We start from the raw sequence: 17773 nt of genomic DNA, 5'->3' as shown, positions 1-17773 counted from the left end.
TCATGACCTGAGCTGAAATCAAGAATGGCACGCTTAACCAACTGAGACATCCAGGTGCTTAAACATAAATGGATTTTAAAAATACACTGGTATAGGTGCACCTGGGTAGCTCAGTCAGTTGAACATCTGACTCTTGATTTTGGCTCAGATCATGATCCCAGGGTTGTGGGATCAAGCCCTGTGTTGGGCTCTGCACTGAGCATGGAGGCTGCCTAAGATGCTCTCTCTCTCCCTCTCCCTTTCTCCCCCGCTGGTGCTCCCTCTGTCTCCCTCTCTCTCTCTCTCTCTCTAAAGATAAAAATAAAAATAAATGGACTAGTATAAGATTAAATTTTTGCTTTCTGTCTATTAAAAAGACAATGTTTTCTTGGATTGTTTGTCTGCCCTTGATAAGAAAATGTAAATAAAGTTATTTTCTCTTTGCCCAGGAAAACCAGTTTCTATGTTTGTGTCACAGAAATAACTAAGTTTCCTTGTCATTTACATCATAATGAACTCTCATATCAGATCGTTAACAATGTCCATTTCCAAGGTTTTTTATTTTTATTTTTTGTCATTTATAGTTATTGTTCTGATGCTCTTGCAAAATAAGTTTCACTTTCAAGGAGATTCATAAGAAGGGCTTTTGACAAATACAGGTTTTTTATATCTTTAAGATCATGAGACTAAAATAGGTAAGAATTTCCAGAACTAAAAAGCTGCATTCAAAGTGAACAAGAATTAGTAACATGGGACTAAATAAATTGAGGAAGATGCTTATAATTTTGTGACTCTTGTTTGAAACATTGCTGGTTCTCTAATGTTTGCTCTTGCAGATTAAGGAAATTTTCTCTTATCTATGACTTACATAAATATGATAAAATATTCATTTACGAATGAATTGAAGCTTTTTAACTTTCCTCTCTACCTGAACCCTCTAGAATTCAGAAAAGTCTCAGTGAGTTTTCTTTCTTCCATGGCAATCGTGGTTATTGGCATAAGTTCAATAAGAATTTGTTCTCGTTAAAGGACACCATTGGAAACATTGTTTATTTTACCAAGGCTTTGACTGGAATGTCGTATTTGAGACACATGCATAGACTCAAACAGCTTTAAGGAATTAAGATTGACCTTGATGGAACCAATAAAGCCCCCTGGAATGTTGGCCTGATACCTTGCTTACAAGAGTTTGTGGCACCCTTACCTGGTGAATAAAGATTGCCACTTCCTGGCAGGTGCAGGAATCTCAGGATATTTTGGGGACCTCAAGAAGAGGAATTCACCCAAATCTGCAAATATTTGTAGGCATGTCTCATGGCAAGTACTTGGCTTAGCTTCTGGCCTAGAGGGGCTACTAAGAGTTCTACTTATGAAAAGTTCTAGCAAAGCATATTTTAACAACATCTATATGACCAGTTACTATTCTTGTTGAACTGATGTAAATGATTAGGCCAGGTTTGTTAAATTTGGACTTGTTTTGCAAATGAATTAGTCTTGATTTGGCTGTCTCTGGAAATAAGGGTGATTATAAAAAGAAAAATCTTTCTTTCTTTCTTTCTTTCTTTCTTTCTTTCTTTCTTCTTTCTTCTTTCTTTCCTTCTTTCTTTCCTTCTTTCTTTCCTCTTTTCTTTCTTTCTTTCCTCTTTTCTTTCTTTCTTTCTTTCTTTCTTTCTTTCTTTCTTTCTTTCTTTCTTTCTTTCTTTCTTTCTTTCTTTCAGAGGCTTCATGCCCAGTGCAGAGTCCAAGATGGGGCTTGAACTCACGAACCTGAGATCAAGATCTGAGCTGAAATAAAGAGTTGGATGCCTAACTGACCGAGCCATACAGGTGGCCGAAACAAAATTATGTTTCAATAACACACCTTTGCAAATGCTAAATTCTAGTTCTGATTGTCTTTGAATGTTGGTTGTTTGCCTAAACTAGACAACTTGAAGTCAACTTCAGAGAAATTGCCACAATGGCTCATGTGTAAATAACCTTTGTGCTTGTTATTCTGTGGAATAACAGGACCCCATGGGCATATGATTATTTGAGCAGCTGGAAAATGGGATGAATTTCCCAACAACTGTATAACTCAACTATCACCTTGACCAATTCTATGTGTCTAGGATGACAAAATCACTCCTTAAAAGCCAGAGTATACCCCACACCATGGGGTTAACTATGACTTGTGGTGATAATGGACAGCCCCACTTACCCTATAATTGGATTAGATGATACACTTAGGAATGTACTCATCTCCTGAGACAGATCATCTCCCAACTGCCAGTGATTCCAGTTGTAATTAGGATATTGTTAAGGCTAAACTCAAAGAGAGAGGGCTTCTTCTTCTTCTTTTTTTTTTTCTTAAAGGCTTATTTATTTTTGAGAGAGAGAGAGAGAGAAGGAGGGTTGGGGGGGGTGGGTAGAGGATCTGAATCAGCAAGCCTGATACGGGGCTCAAAGTCACGAACCACAAGATCATGACCTGAGCCAAAGTCGGCTGCTCAACTGACTGAGCCACTCATGTGCCCCAAAGAGAGAGGGCTTCTTGATGGCTTTATCCCTTAGCCATATTTGTCCTAGGAGCCATTTCTATTGATGTAAAATTGCAAATAGAGGCTTTAGCCAAGCATATAGCAACCATCTTTATCCAGACCCAACTCATAGTCACCCACAAATTCAGAAAATGGCCCTCCAAAACCAAACAGCCCCTAATATCCTGACTGCAGCTCGAGGAGGCCCAGAATCAGATGGCTGGCTCCTAACAGGGCCCAATGGCTGTGTGACTCTAACCTGTGGCCATGACTCCCTCCAGGCTGGATAGGCCTCTCTACTCTGGGTTTTGCCTGGATGCATAGATGCATGATTAAAACCATTACCAACCCAGCCAACCTTCCAAATTTAAACACAATGGTGGGCACATTCTGTGTTTCATTGTATGACCACCTAACATTCCACCTTTATTTCCTTTTGAGAACTGGAGGGTGTCATTTAGCACATGGAAGCTTTTAATAAGTACATGGTCAAAGCCCTGAATGACACTCAAAATAGCATTTACCTATTAAATGCTGAAGTAACACAAATGTGGAAAACAGTTTTACAAAATGGAACGGCATTAGATGTTTTAACTGCTGCGCAAGGCAGAACTTGTGCTCTCATAAAAACAGAATGCTGTGTATACATTCCAGATTACCACAAGAGTATTTCTGGGTTTCTAACTGACATGAATACTTCAGTTGGCACTTTAAATGATCCCTCTCTTTCCTTTAATGATTGGTTAAATTCCTGGACCGGAGGAAGATTTTTGTTAACGGTCAAAGGACTCTCATTTGGGCTTCTTTTTCTTTTTGTTATTCTAATCATGTTTTGCTGTTTACCCCCGCATCTATCCACCTGATGCCAAGACTCCTTCACTGCCATAACTCCAAGTCAACAGATGATCCTTTCCACACAGGAAGATCCATATTTCCTGCCTTTTGTAACTCCTATATATAGAAGTCGCCAACTGACCAATGTTGACCCATAGGTAGGAACGTCTCTACACCCCTATTCAGCAGGAAGAAGTTACAGAAGATGAGACCTTCCACCCTCAGCAACTTAAAGATTTAAGTGTCAAAATTGTTCAGGGGGGAATGATGTGGAGAACAAAGGCAAAAGAAAAAGAAAAAGAAATTAAACTTCCTCACAACTTACAAGCCATTGCCAAGTACTTGAGACAGGCAGAGTGATCTTCCTCTGGGAGCTTAGCTGCCTCAATGTTCACCGTTTGTTAGAGGCAAAAGGCAACCCTAGCTTGACATTAGCCCAACCTCCAGGATCCTGTAAAAAACCCCTTTGGAAACTTCCTTTATCTCTACCCACCCCACTCCCCAAGATATATGTTATCGATCATCCCCCAAACATATGGCCCACTGATACACCTGAAGGGTCTCATGACTAAGAGTTTATTACTAGACAGTAGTAAATGACCCCTCAAGGTCTTAGAAACCTTTCTTCCAAATTCTTTAGAGACTTATACTATCCCTAACCCTCTCCCAGTCACTCCTCACGATCCCAGTGCAGCTCTTTCTGCCCACAACTTCTGTTCTCCATGCTTTAATAAAACCACCCTTTTTGCACTAAAGATGTCTCAAGAGTTCCTTCTTGACTGTTTGCTCCCAGATCCCAACATTTCACATCAATAGCCACCTCAGGTTTATAATCTGGTAGTTTAGCAAGCTCAACAGAGAGTAAATTCATCTTGTCCAGTGAATTCCAGAAAAGTGAAGAGGATGCCTCTTACTAGTGAGACGAGGCCGTATGCCCATCCTTGAACCATCACTGTGACTCTTACATCCCATTTGAACTACATTTTTGAGAGTTATGTTTGGTAGTTTCCAAAGTATCTTTGGGATGATATTATCATGGAAGAAGGATATGGTATACACCACCACCTGTCTATCAAATAACTGTGTCCCTTTTTTCCCTTGCTAACAGAGTGCAAATTCTATTCAGCAGCAATGTGAAGGGAAGGACAGCCCTTTGCTCAGCCTCAGATGAACCGTAATTGGTCTAACCCAAACACCAGAATCCTATTTCTTTTGTAGTTTCTGGTTTATGGGTCTGCATGTGATGAGGCTCTAGCCAATGAGATTCTAAGGGACAGTCTGCTGGAAGGCTCTTGGGAGGGTTTTCCTCCCTAAGAAAATGGTATTGTCATGTGAGGGCGGGAAGTTCTAAAGCTATGGCAGCCATCTTGAAACAGATCCACAGAAAAACTAACCTGTCAATTTGTATTGAGAGGCTGAATTATCCTCCCTTAGTGCTCCCTTTTGAGACTCCCTTTAAAAAAAAAAACAAAACACATTGTACTAAAATGCACATAACATTAAATTCACCATTTAAACCATTTTATTATTTATTTATTTATTTATTTATTTAAATTAAAAAAATTTCTTTACATTTATTTATTTTTGAGAAACAGAGTGAGACAAAGCGTGAGGGGGGGAGGAGCAGAGAGAGAAGGAGACATAGAATCTGAAGCAGGCTCCAGGCTCTGAACAAGCGGTCAGCACAGAGCCTGATGCAGGGCTCAAACCCACAAACTGTGAGATCATGACCTGAGCCGAAGTCAGACGCTCAACCGACTGAGCCACCCAGGCGCCCCACCATTTAAACCATTTTAAAGCCCATAATTCAGTGGTATTTGGTACACTCACAGTGTATGAAACCATCCTTACAATCTAGTTCCAGAATATTTTCATCACCCCAAAAGGAAACCCTCGTACCTGTCAAGAATTCACTCCCAATTCTGGCAATTCAGAGTTTGCCTTTGGCAACCACTGCTCTATTTTCTGTCTCTCTGCGTTTGCCGATTCTCAGTATTTCATATAAATGGAATCGTATAATATGTGGCCTTTTCTGTCTGGCTTCTTTCATTTAGCATAATGTTTTCAAGATTCATCCATGTTGTAACATATCGATTCTTCATTCTTTTTGAAGGCTGAACAATTTTTCATTGTACGGATATACCACATTTTATTTATCCGTTCATCAGAGACGGACTTTCAGGTTGTTTCCACCTTTTTGGCTATCATGAATAGGGCTTCTATGAACCATTCATATACACGCTTTTGTTTGAACGTGTTCACTTCTGAGGATATGCCTAGGAGTGGAATTTCCAGTGATATGGTACTACCATATTTAAATTTTTTTTTCAACGTTTATTTATTTTTGGGACAGAGAGAGACAGAGCATGAACGGGGGAGGGGCAGAGAGAGAGGGAGACACAGAATCGGAAACAGGCTCCAGGCTCTGAGCCATCAGCCCAGAGCCCGACGCGGGGCTCGAACCCACGGACCGCGAGATCGTGACCTGGCTGAGGTCGGACGCTTAACCGACTGCGCCACCCAGGCGCCCCTGGTACTACCATATTTAATTATTGAGGAATTGCCAAACTGGCTTCTACAGTGGCTGCACCATTTTATATTCCCACCAGCACCGTAGGAGGGTTCCAAGTTCTCCATATCCGCACCAACACTGGACTATTTTCTATTTTTATGATTACAGCCATCTTAGTGGGTGTGAAGAAGTATCTCATTATGGTTTTGATTTGTATTTACCTAAGGACACTGAGCATCATTTCATGTGTTGTTTGGCCATTTGTATATCTTCTTTGGAGAAATGTCTATTCGAGTCCTTTGCCCATTTTTTTAATTGGGTATTTTCTTTTTTGCGGTTGAGTTATAAGAATTCTTTAAACATTATGAATACTAGATTCATCAGATACACGATTTGTAAATATTTTCTGTTATTCTATTGTCTGTTCGCCTTCTTGAAAATGTTTTTTTTTTATTTTTTTAAAAAAATTGATGAAGTTTAATTTGTCTTTTGTTTTGTTGCTTGTGCCTTTGGTATCATACGTAAGAAACCATTGCCAAGTGCAAGGGCATGATGATTACCCTGTATGTTTTAGTCCAAGAGTTTGATAGCTTTAGCTTTCATATTTAGGTCACTGATCCGTTTTGAGTTAATTTTTGCATGTAATGTGAGGAAAGGTCCAAATTCATTATTTTGCATGTGGAAATCCAGTAGTCTCAGCACCATTTGTTGAAGAGACAATTCTCTCCCCACCGACTCTCCTTGGCACCCTTGTCAAAAATCCATTGACCTATAGTTATACAGGTTTCTTTCTGGACTCTCAATTTTATTTCATTGCTCTGTCTGTCTTTCCATATGCCAATACTATACTGCTTTGATTACTGTCATTTTTTGAATGTCAAGTTTTGAAATTGGAAAGTATGAATTCTATAACTCTGTTCTTGTTTTTCAATATTGTATGGGCTCTTGGGGGGCCCCTTGAGATCCCACCTGAATTTTAGGATGGGTGTATGTATCTCTGCTTAAACCCCTGATGTTGAGGGTGACCCACTCCCCCCCTTCTCTTCTGCAGGTCACAGACAGTAGGTATAATAACAGGTGTTCTAGGAGTGGTCTGCTTGTCGCAGGCCTCATCTAGAGTCAGAAGCAAACAGGAAAAGCAATAGGTCCAAGGAATTGTCCTGATAGCAACCATTTAGTGTGGAGAAATCTTGCTTAGCCAGCTGCTGTGGAGTTCAGTTGATCCTATTAGAGACACAGTACTTTTTGCATCCAATGTTTTTTTACTCAACAGTATGTGCGTAAAATTCTTCCATGTTATTGTGTAGAGCAGTATTTTGTTCTTGTTCATTGCTTTGTAGTTTTAGAAGTAGAGCAGCAATTATTTATCCATCCCACTGTTGATGGCAATTAGCATCGTTTCTATTTTAGAACTATTCAAATAAAACTGCTATTTGCACTCACATGCACATCTCTTGGTGGACATATGCACTTATTTATTTTTATTAAAAATATTTTTTAATGTTTTTATTTATTTTCGAGACAGAGAGAGACAGAGAATGAGCGGGGGAGGGGCAGAGAGAGAGGGAGACGCAGAATCCGAAGCAGGCTCCAGGCTCTGAGCCATCAACACAGAGCCTGACGCGGGGCTCGAACTCACGGAGTGTGAGATCATGACCTGAGCCCAAACCAAGAATTGGTTGCTTAATGGACTGAGCCACCCAGGCACCCTTCCTTGTGCTTTTTTTTTTTTTTTTTTCATTTCTCTGATGCAAAACCCATTTAAAAATGTTTATTAGCCCACTTGAATATCTTTTTTTTCCCCCCCTCCGGTGCAAAAAGGTGTTTTTATTAAAGCACAGGGACAGGACCTGTGAGCAGAAAAAACTGCCTGAATATCTTTTTTTTTTTTTTTAATTAACTTGTTCAAGTGTTTTGCCCATTTTTAGTAGGTTGTCGGTCTTCTCGGTGAGTATTCACATGCAGCAAAGTGTCTTCATGGTCAGTGTCGCTTCGGAGAGTCCATCCACCTATCTCTTCACTAGACTTCTGTGCTGCCAATTTTCCATTCATGTTTCTCTCAAGTCCTTGAAATCCATTATTAAATCTTCACAAATCAGTGTAGATCTGCACCTCTGGAGAGCTCCATTTTTGGAAGAAAATGAGCCACCAAGTGTACACTTCTCAAGGTTCTGTCTCCTGGGAGTTTTTCCTTCACCACTGTCTCTCAGGGCCAACCCTGAGTGGGGCTGTAGTGCTGCAGGGTGCATATTCAGACAGTGCCAACATTATATTTTATTCTTAAAAATGTTTATCTATCTATCTATCTATCTATTTAGTGTGTGTGTTTGTGGGGGGGGAGAGAGAGAGAAAGAGAGAGAGAATGTAAACACAAGCAGGGGAGGGGCAGAGAGAGAGGGAGAGAGAGAATCCCAAGCAGGCTCTGCACTGTCAGCACAGAGCCCAACATGAGGCTTGATCTCAGGAACTGTGAGATCATGACCCGAGCCAAAATAGAGTCAGACACTTAACTAACGGAGCCACCCAGGTGGCCTGCCAACATTTTATGCCAAATAACTTGTAAACCAGGCCCAAAGATTTTCCTTCTCAGTTTGCTGCTCACAGGAATATCCTATGAGGCTGTAGGGACAATTTGAGAGAGAAGACCCAATATATGAGAGTAGGTGCTATGGGAATCTGGGAAGGCAGGCACATCCAGCTGCCAGACTTGGACCAGAAAAAATAGCCAGTACAGACATCTATGGAAGGCTACTGCCTCTGCATCTGGTGCTGGGCTGGGTGTTCCTGTTGGTCAAGAGGCCAGGGGTTGGAAAGAAGAGCTGGGCAAGCTGATCTCCACTAGCATCTTTAACCGAAACCCAGTGCCTGCTTTATCACTTCTGCCTTCCCTGATTCTCGAAATTGTCTCTTCAGGCCAACTCTAACCAGGACCACATAGGAAAGGGGATTTGGGGACATGTAGTTCTATTTTAGCCAAACACACAGCACAAAGTTACTTACACCCATCCAATGAGTTCGTAATTTCAGAAATTATATATTTGTCTATTTGGCTTTTTTTGGTAATAGATTCTGACTCTCTGGAAATTCGATTACATCTTTTCATCCATTTTCTCTTATTTTCCTGTACTTTCTTAAACATATTCATGGTAAAGGCCATGTCTGCTTACTGGGATATTTGAATTATCCGTGAGTCTACTTCTCATTTCTTTTTGAATATTGGTCATATTTTCCTGCCTCCTTGCATGTCTAGTGAATGTTAACTATGTTTTGGAGATTTGATATAAAAGAACAATTATCTTTTTTTTAAAAAATAGGCTTTACTTTTTGGAGCAATTTTAGGTTCACAGAGAAACTGAGAGGAAGTTACAGTGATTTCCCACATAATTATTGCCCCATTCCTCCGTTTCCCCATTATCAATATCACCCATCAGCGTGGCACATTTGTCACAACTGATTACCTACATTGACACATCATTATCACCCAAAGTCCATAATTTATATTAGAGTTCACTCTCGGTGTTGTGCATGTTATGGGTTTAGGCAAATGTATAATAACATATATCCACCATTAAGGTATCATACTTAGTAAATACATTGGTCTAAAACTCCTCTGTCCTTGACCTATTCACTCCTCTCTCCCCTTTAACCCCTGGCAACCACTGATATTTTTATGATCTCCAAAGTTTTGACTTTTCCAGAATGTCATATGGTTGGAATCATACAGTATGTAACTTTTTTAGATTGGCTTCTTTCACTTAGCAATATGCATTTAAGGTTCCTCTATGTCTTTTCAAGGCTGGATGGCTCATTTCTTTTTAGGGATGAATAATATTGCATTTTCTGGATGTATCGTTTATTTATCTGTTCCCCGACTGAAGGATATCTTGCTTGCTTCCAAGTTTTGGCAATTACGAATAAAGGTCCTATAAACATCGTTATGAAGGGTTTTTTTGTTTGTTTGAACATGCTTTCAATTCCTTTGGATAAATACCAAGCACATAATTCCTGGATCATATGGCAAAAGTATGTTTAGATTTGCAAGAAGCTGCCAAGCTATCTTCCAAAGTAGTTGTACCATTTTGCATTCCCACCAGCAATGAATGAGAGTTCCTGTTTCTCCACATCCTTGTCAGCATTTGGTGTTGTCATTTTCCTGGATTTTTGCCATTTTAACAGGTGTGTGGTGGTGTCTTGTTGTTTTCATTTGCATTGCCCTGATAACACATGATGTGAAGCATCTTTTCATGTGTTTATTTGACAACTGTATATCTTCTTTGGTATCTATTAAAATCTTTGACCCTACTATAGATTGGATGTTTGTATCCCCTCAAAATTCGTATGTTGAAATCCTAATCCCCAATGTGATGGCATTAGGAGGTGGGACCTATGGGATGTGATTAAGTCATAAGAACAGAGCCCTCATGAATGGAATTAGTGCCTTCATAAAAAGGACTCCAGATACTCCCCTTGCCCCTTCCACCACATGAGGTTACATTGAGAAGATGGCTATTGATGAACTAAGAATCAAGCCTTTACCAGAGGGGTTTGCCTGACTATGCTTACACCCTGATCTTAGCCTTCTAGCCTCCAGAACTGTTAAGAAATACATTTCTGTTGTTTATAAGTTACCCAGTCTGTTATAGCAGCCCAAATGGACTAAGATAGGCTCTTATTTTAATCAGGTTGTTTGTTTTCGTATTGTTGAGTTTTAAGAGTTCTTTGTATATGTTAGGTAACAATCCTTTGTTAAATATGTATTTTGCAAATACTTTTATTCTCAGTCTGTGGCTTGTCTTTTCATTCTCTTGACAGTTCTTTCACAGAGAAGAAATTTTTAATTAAAAATTTTTTATTTTCTCTTTTTAAGTAATATCTACACCCAATGAAAACATTTTAATGTTAATGATGTCCAGCTTTTCAATTCTTTCTTTCATGGATTGTGCCTTTGGTGTTAAATCTAAAACACCAAACACCTTCATTACCAAAATGAAGGTCATCTAAATTTTCTCCTCTGTTATCTTTTAAGAATTTTATAGTTTTGCATTTTACATTTAGGTCTGTGATCGATTTCGAGTTAATGTTTGTGAAGAGTGTAAAGTCTATGTCTGGATTTATTTTTTTGTATGTGAATTTCCAGTTGTTCCAGCACTGCTTATTGATAAGACTATCTTCTATCCATTGTGTTGCCTTTGCCTCTTTGTCAAAGGTGAATTGACTACATTTATGTGGGTCTATCTCTGGGCTCTCTGTTTTGTTCTATTGATCTAGTTGTCTACTCTCTCATCAGTCCTACACTGTCTTTTTTTTTTTTTTCCAACGTTTGTTTATTTATTTTTGGGACAGAGAGAGACAGAGCATGAACGGGGGAGGGGCAGAGAGAGAGGGAGACACAGAATCGGAAACAGGCTCCAGGCTCCGAGCCATCAGCCCAGAGCCTGACGCGGGGCTCGAACTCACGGACCGCGAGATCGTGACCTGGCTGAAGTCGGACGCTTAACCGACTGCGCCACCCAGGCGCCCCAACACTGTCTTGACTAGTGTAGCTGTCTAGTGAGTCTTGAAGTTGGATAGTGTTGATCCTCCAACTTTGTTTTCTTTCAATATTGTGTTGGCTATCATGGGTATATTGCTTCCCCATATAAATTTTAGAATCAGTTTGTTGCTATGCATAAAATAACTTGCTGGGGTTTTGATTGGGATTGTGTTGAATCAATAGATCAAATTGGGAAAAATTTAACATCTTGATAATATTGATTCTTCATATCCATGAACATGGACTCTCTCTCCATTTATTTAGTTCTTTGATGTCTTTCATCAGCTTTGTAGTTCTCCTCCTATAGATTTTTTTTTTCAATTATTTTATTGTGGTAAAACACAGATAACATAAAATTTATCATCTTAACTATTTTTATCATCTTAACTATTTTTTAAATGCTTATTTATTTTTGGAAGAGAGAAAGAGGAGAGGGAGACAGAGAAAACACAAATGGGGGTGGGGTAGAGAGAGAGGTGGACAGAGGATCCAAAGCTGGTTCCACGCTGACAGCAGAGAGCCTGATGCAGGGCTCAACTCAGGAACTGTGAGATCATGAGCTGAACTGAAGTTAGACACTCAACTGACTGAATCACCCAGACGCCCATTATCCTAACTATTTTTAAGTATACCGGTCAGTGGTAGTGAATCCATTAAATTCATAATGTTGTGCAATCATCAACACCATTCATGTCTATAACCCTTTCACCTTGTAAAACTGAAACTCCATACCTATTAAACAATTACTCCCTATTTTCCCACCCCCCTAGTCCCTGTCAACCACCATTCTACTTTCTGTCTCTATGAATTTAACTACCCTAAGTACCTAATATAAGTGGAATCATACAATACTTGTATTTTTGTAATTGATTTATTTTGTAGAATCTATCAGGATTTCCTTCCTTTAAACACTGAGTAGACGTTAATTAGACCTAGTGTGGTGATCATTTCTAATGCATACAAATATCAAATCATGTTGTACATATGAAACTAATATGTTATATGTTAATTATACCTCAATTAAAAACATTTTTAAATGTTTATTTTTGAGAGAGAGAGAGAGAGAGAGAGAAAGAGAAAGTACAAGTACAAGTGGGGAGGGACAGAGAGGGAAATAGAAGATCTGAAACGGGCTCTGTGCTGTCAGCAACAAGGCCAATGTGGGGCTTGAACTCACAAACTGTGAGATCATGACCTGAGCCAAGGTTGGATGCTCAACTGACTGAGCCACCCAGGCACCCTTAAAAAACATTTTTGATAGAGTTCCTATTTTTTTTTAATTTTTTTAATGTTTATTTATTTTTGAGATAGAGCAAGAGAACACAAGCTGGGGAGGGGCAGAGAGAGAGAGAGAGAAAGAGAGAGAAAGAATCCCAAGCAGGCTCTGTGCTGTTAGCAGAGAGCTCAGTGTGGGGCTTGAACTCCTGTGAAATCATGACCTGAGCTGAAGTCAGACACTTAACCCACTGAGCCACCCAGGTGACCCGCCCCCCCCCCCAAATTTTTTTAATTAAAAAAAAATGTTTTTATTTATTTTTGAAGGAGAGAGAGAGACAGAGCATGAGTAGGGAAGGAACAGAGAGAGAGAAGGAGACACAGAATCTGAAGCAGGCTCCAGGCTCTACGCTGTCAGCACAGAGCCCAATACGGGGCTTGAACCCACAAACTGTGAGATCATGACCTGAGCCGAAGTCAGATGCTTAACTGACTGAGCCACCCAGGCGCCCAAAAAAACCCATTTTTTAAAAAGACCAAATAATATATCCCACTGTATGCATATACCACATTTTGCTTATTCATTCATCTGTCAGTGGACACTTGGATTGCTTCCACATTTTAGATATTGCAAATGATATGGCTATGAAAATGGGTGTGCAAATATCTCATCAAGACCCTGCTTTCGATTCTTTTGGGTCTATACCCAGAAATGGAATTGCTGGATCATATAATAATTCTGTATTTAATTTTTTGAGGAAATGTCATACTATTTTCCACCACTGCTGCACCATTTTTATTCCCACCAACAGTTCCAATTTCTCCTCATCCATGCCAACACTTGGATATGTGATAGAGTACCTTAATTTGATGTGATAGATTACATTGATTTTTGAATATTGAACCAGTCTTGCATATCTGGGATAAATCGTATTCAGTGGTGCTTTATAATTCTTTTTTTAAATTGTTCAATTTGATTTGCTAATATTTTGTTGAGAATTTTTGCATCTATATTCCCAAGAGATATTGGCCTGTAGTGTTCTTTTCCTGCAACATCTTTGTCTGGTTTTGGTATTAAAAAAATGCTGACTTCATAGAATGAGTTAGGAAATATTCCCTCTGCTTCTATCCTCTGAAAGAGATTGTAGAGAATTGGTATCATTTCTTCCTTTAGTTTGTTAGAAGTCACCAGTGAACCCATCTCAGCCTGCTACTTTCTGTTTTGGAAAGTTATTAGTTACTGATTCAATATCTTTAGTAGATAAGTCCTATTCAGATGATGTATTTCTTCTTGTGTGAGTTTTAGTGCATTGTGTCTTTCAAGGAATTGGTCCATTTCCTATAGGTTATCAAATTTGTGGCCATAGAGGTGACTATAGTTTTCCTTTATTATTCTTTTAATGTGCATGAGATCCGTAGTAATGTCTCCTCTTTCACATCTGATATTAGTAATTTCTGTCGTCTCTTTTCTTTTTTTTTTTTCTTAATCTGGCTGGAGGCTTATCAATTTCATTGATCTTTTTAAAGAATAAGTTTTTGGTTTCATTGGTTGATTCCTAATTTCTGTTTCCTAATTTCAACTTGATTGATTTCTGATTTCAATTTCATTGATTTCTGCTCTAATTCTTATTGTTTATTTTCTTCTGCTTACTTTGGATTTAATTTGCCCTTCTTTACTAATTTCCTAAAACGGAAACTTAGAATACTGATTTTAGACCTTTCTTCTTTTCTAATATATGTATTCAGTGTTCTAAATTTCCATCTAAGTACTATTTTTGCTGCATTCCACAAATTTTGATAAGTTGTGTTTTCATTTTCAATTAGTTTAAAATATTTTTTAAATTTCTGAGATATTTTCCTTGACCAATATGTTATTTAGAGTGTGTTGTTTAATTTCCATGTATTTTGCAATTGATTTTTTTTATTAATTTCTAGTTTAATTTAATTGTGGTCTGAGAGTAGACATATGATTTCTATTCTTTAAAAAAAAAAATTTTAGGGGCGCCTGGGTGGCGCAGTCGGTTAAGCGTCCGACTTCAGCCAGGTCACGATCTCGCGGCCCGTGAGTTCGAGCCCTGCGTCCGGCTCTGGGCTGATGGCTCGGAGCCTGGAGCCTGTTTCCGATTCTGTGTCTCCCTCTCTCTCTGCCCCTCCCCCGTTCATGCTCTGTCTCTCTCTGTCCCAAAAAAAATAAATAAAAAAAGGTTGGAAAAAAAAATTTAAAAATTAAAAAAAAATTTTAATGTTTATTTATTTTCGAGAAAGAGAGGGAGATAGAGCATGAGAAGGGGAGGGGCAGAGAGAGAGAGAGAGAGGGAGATACAGAATCCAAAGCAGGCTCCAGGCTCTGAGCTGTCAGCACAGAATCTGACTTGGGCTTGAACCCACAGACCATGAGATCATGGTGTGAGCTGAAGTTGGACCCTCAACGAACTGAAAACCCAGGTGCCCCAATTCTTTTTTTTTTTAAGTTTATTTATTTATTTTGAGAGAGAGAGAGTGAGAGTGAGAGAGAGAGAGAAAGTTGGGGAGGGGAAGAGATAGAGGGAGAGAGAATTCCAAACAGGGTACATGCTGTCAGTGTATAGCCCTATGTGGGGCTTGGAATCATGACCATGAGGTCATGACCTGAGCCTAAATCAAGAGTCGGTTGCTCAACTGACTGAGCCACCCAGGTGCCCCTGATTTTTGTTCTTTTAAATTTGTTAGGTGCATTTGATGGCTCAGAATATGGTCTATTCTGCTGAAAATTCCATGTGAGCTTGATAAGAATGTGTATTCTGCTTTTAGATGAAGTAGTCTATAGATGTCAATTATATCCAGTTGATTGATGGTGTTGTTTAGTTAATCTATGTCCTTACTGATCTTCTGCCTTCTGGATCTGTCCATTTTTTGAGAAAGAAGTGTTGAAGTCTCCAGCTAAAACAGTGGATTTATCCATTTCTCTTTGCAGTTCAATTAGTTTTTGCCTCGTATATTTCGAAGCTCTGTTATTAGGTGCATACACATTAAAGACTGTTATGTCCTCTTGGAGAACTGACTCCTTTATCATTATGTAATGTCCCTCTTTATTTCTTTTTTCTTCTTTTTTTTTTTTTTAATTTTTTTTTTCAACATTTATTTATTTTTGGGACAGAGAGAGACAGAGCATGAACGGGGGAGGGGCAGAGAGAGAGGGAGACACAGAATCGGAAACTGGCTCCAGGCTCCAAGCCATCAGCCCAGAGCCTGACGTGGGGCTCGAACTCCCGGACCGAGAGATCGTGACCTGGCTGAAGTCGGACGCTTAACCGACTGCGCCACCCAGGCGCCCCGTCCCTCTTTATTTCTGATAAGTTTCCTTGTTTTGAAGTCTGCTCTGTCTAAAATTAATATAGCTACTACTACTTTCTTTTTTTTTTTTTTTAATTTTTTTTTTCAACATTTATTTATTTTTGGGACAGAGAGAGACAGAGCATGAACGGGGGAGGGGCAGAGAGAGAGGGAGACACAGAATCCGAAACAGGCTCCAGGCTCTGAGCCATCAGCCCAGAGCCCGACGCGGGGCTCGAACTCACGGACCGCGAGATCGTGACCTGGTTGAAGTCGGACGCCCAACCGACTGCGCCACCCAGGCGCCCCAACTACTACTTTCTTTTGATGATATATAGTATATACCATGGCATACCTTTCCTTTCCCCACCCATTCACTTCTTTTTTAAGTTTATTTATTTATTTTGAGTGAGAGAGTGAGCACAAGCAAGGGAGGGGCAGAGAGGGAGAGAGATAGAGCAGGGGCTTGAATCCATTGTGTGTGTGTGTGTGTGTGTGTGTGTGTGTGTGTATTAATAGACTGTTACTATTATCATTTTGGACAAACTTATTAAGACTAAGAAAACTAGGCAGAATGCCTGGCAGTCCTGCAGATCTGTCTCTTGCTTTAACAGTGTTTTGATGGAACAGACCAAGTGATGTCCCTTCTACCAGCCTCCAACCACCCTCCAATCTTTTTTCCAGTCACAACCTTCAGAGCCATCTTCTTGGCCACCCTCTGCCTCCGGGACCAGCCAACACACTATTTTGAGCTTAGCTCCTTATTACCGATCAACTGTGAGCTCCCAGATTCATCAGAATTATTCCCCTGAGGTGGAAGCCACCTCAACTGCCTGGTCAACATGCACCTGAAGGCCTCCTGCCTACCTCTCTCTGGGCTTCTATGTTGACCATAACAGTGTGGCTCTGTAGGGAGTTGGTCACTTCTGCAAGTTGGCTGAGGAGAAGCATGAGGGTGCTGAGCCTCTCTTGAAGATGCAAGGTGGCCATGCCCTCTTTTGAGACATGCAGAAACTGTCCCAAGATAAACCCTGGATGCCATGGAAGCTGCAATGGTTCTGAGAAGAACCTGAATCAGGCCCTTTTATATCTACATGCCCTGGGTTCTTCCTGTGCAGACTCCCATCTCTGTGACTTCCTGGAGAAACACTTCCTAGATGAGGATGTGAAACTCATCAAGATGGTGACCATCTGACTCACATCTGCAGGCTGGCTGGTCCCCAGGCTGGGTTGGACCAGTATCTCTTCAAAAGGCTCACCCTAAAACATGACTAGGAGCCTCTGAAGCCCAGCATCCTTTGGGGGCCCCCTCTGGCATCCCCCTGGTGACAAAGCTTATACCTGAGCCTCTCCCTGCAACCACTAGGCAGCTTTTTCACCACCCTGGCACCCTTTCCCAAGCCATGGACCACATGGAAACAATAAATCTTTTTGAAGAAAAGAAAGAAAGAAATAATGAAAGAAAGAAAGAAAGAAATTTTTTATTTTACTTTCACTTATTCTTTCTTTGATATTCTTCCTTGATGTAGATTCAAATGTTTGACCTATATTATTTTCCTTCTTTCTGAAGAACTATTTTTTAACATTTCTTAAAAGAAATGGTAGGTTTGCTGGCAAAAAATTCTTTCAATTTTTGTTTGAGGAAGTTTTTATTTCTCCTTCATGTTTGATTTCTCCTTCACGCTTTATTTTTTTTTAATTTTAATTTTAATTTTTTAAAATGAAATTTATTGTCAAATTGGTTTCCATACAACACCCAGTGCTCATCCCAACAGGTGCCCTCCTCAATGCCCATCACCCACCCTCCCCTCTCTCCCACCCCCCATCAACCCTCAGGTTATTCTCAGTTTTTAAGAATCTCTTATGGTTTGA

At 39.8% G+C, this 17773-nt stretch overlaps 1 pseudogene; it reads left to right on the top strand.

Moving 5' to 3' along the window:
* The first annotated feature begins 16543 nt into the window (after positions 1 to 16543).
* On the top strand, positions 16544 to 17338 carry LOC122484379 (annotated as a pseudogene).
* Positions 17339 to 17773: the final 435 nt, after the last annotated feature.

This window comes from Prionailurus bengalensis, chromosome D1 (genome assembly GCF_016509475.1).
Source record: "Prionailurus bengalensis isolate Pbe53 chromosome D1, Fcat_Pben_1.1_paternal_pri, whole genome shotgun sequence".
Classification (NCBI taxonomy): domain Eukaryota; kingdom Metazoa; phylum Chordata; class Mammalia; order Carnivora; family Felidae; genus Prionailurus; species Prionailurus bengalensis.
This window is presented reverse-complemented; position numbering and strand designations above follow the sequence as displayed.